The following is a 1,391-nucleotide window of genomic DNA, read 5'->3' as shown; positions in this document are numbered from 1 at the left end:
TATCCCATAGGATTTACGTATTAGACCTAACGGTCTATTCCGTAAGATTTAATATAGAAATCAACCCTGAGACCTTAAAATATTTCATGCCAAAATTCATATAAACATCAGAAAGATAAGAATTTTTCACTTTTTGCACTATGTATTCTTATTTCAATTGATATAAAAAATTTTGAAAATATTCATTTGAGACAAAAATTAAAAATGGACAGAATGTTTGTAAGAGAATAAGAACCCAATTTCTAAAATTCTGAATGTGGTTGGTGAAATAAAATAATACTCATTTTCAACAAGTGCGTATTAACGCGTGAAAATCACTTTATATATATATATAAGTTAAGATTAAAAATTCAATTGATCAATTAATATATTCTTTATTTCCAATCAATCCCATGAGTTGAGTGTGGAATTCTTAAAAAAAAAAAATAATAATAATAAAATAAAATAAAACCCACTAATTAATTACTTATTATCTAAATTAGTGTATGATTTATGTTTAATATACTGAATTTTAACACCATTTCAATTCCAAGGAAATCGTACTTAGAGTGATGTTGTTTATTATTATTATTTTTTAAAAATATATAGGTTTTGGAATACTTTTCTTTCTATCAAAATAATTCAGACATAACTAGTTCAAAATTATTTCTTCTTAAACCAAATTTATGCTATTTAATACGAGTTATAAAATGAGTATAATATTGATATATTGATACTTAAATATTCTGCCTAAATATAATAGAAAATAAATTTTATAAAATACACATATGAAATGAATCATTTGCACATAAGTGGATTAAGTTTATCACTTTAATATCTGGACTTCAGTGTGATAACAAAACTAGATATTGACTATTCTACTTACCAAATGACCAATATTAAATTTTGGCCCATTGAAAATAGTAGATAAAAATTCGGGACGTTACATATTACTTTTCCGGCTTTGGCATTTAGTATTTGGAATGTGTCTTTATTCTTGTCTTTTTTTGTTCTGTATTGGCACTTTTTGGTTGAAGTTCATTGGTTCACACGCCAATTTTTTTATTTATATATATTCAAGTCTCGTGTCGGGTTTTGAATTAATTTTCTTTGATTAAATATTCAGCCTAAACTCATAAATAGAGGGGGTTTTTTGGGTTTGGATTCCAAATAGTTACAAAAATCGGAGAAATGGAGAATGAAGAATACATTCAAAGATTCAGGTAACCCAAAATGTGTCCTCGTTTCAATTTTAATTTAATCAAATTGTTCTTATTTTGCTTCAATGTTACAAATTCATAATTTACTGATTGTTAAAGGATTTTAAACTGCCTATATAAACTTGGTTTGGCTCAAATCAACTACTCGCCTTTTGTGCTTGAATTTATGACTACAAAATTTGTGCCTGTTCG

Source organism: Olea europaea, chromosome 7, assembly GCF_002742605.1.
Source record: "Olea europaea var. sylvestris chromosome 7, O_europaea_v1, whole genome shotgun sequence".
In the NCBI taxonomy this organism is placed as follows: Eukaryota; Viridiplantae; Streptophyta; class Magnoliopsida; order Lamiales; family Oleaceae; genus Olea; species Olea europaea.
This window is presented reverse-complemented; position numbering follows the sequence as displayed.